This window comes from Acyrthosiphon pisum, chromosome X (assembly GCF_005508785.2).
Source record: "Acyrthosiphon pisum isolate AL4f chromosome X, pea_aphid_22Mar2018_4r6ur, whole genome shotgun sequence".
NCBI lineage: Eukaryota > Metazoa > Arthropoda > Insecta > Hemiptera > Aphididae > Acyrthosiphon > Acyrthosiphon pisum.
In genome coordinates, this window is record NC_042493.1 from 99,955,536 (window position 1) to 99,956,131 (window position 596).

Below are 596 nucleotides of genomic sequence, written 5' to 3' on the forward strand. Positions count from 1 at the left end.
TATTAAATTTTCAAAGTTTTCTATCCACCAAAAATTTTTTATCGTTATTTAAAAAAAAAATACTTAGAAAAATTGAAAATTTCATTTGTCTATAAATAGCTCAAAAAAAGTCGAAACACTTTGAAAATTTAACCCTGTATAGACAACGCTAATATAAACATCTGTTGCAAATTTCAAGTGCTTACAATAATTATTTTTTGAGTTACAGTAAAATTAAGTTTTCGTTTTTGTCAAAAATTGGTTTTGCGTAAAAATTCGCGTTTTTCCGTTATTTTTTTAAGGTTTTTCCTGCCGCTTTTGAAAAGTATTGGGAAATTTTCACTTTTGACCCCCCAAAGTACCAACTAGATTCACTTTCCTTTCAGAAAAGGTACAACTTTTGAAAATCGAAGCATTTTTACTGCTCCAAAAGTTGTCGTCAGACACAAAAAAAAAAAAAAAAAAACACACATCATTGTAAAATCAATACATTCATCACTTCGTTCAGAATCTAAAAATATATATCAATATCAGCAATATTCATCCAGCTGATCATTTTTGTTATTATTTAATAAAATAGTAATTTATTGAATATTGTGTTAATTTTCAATAATAAT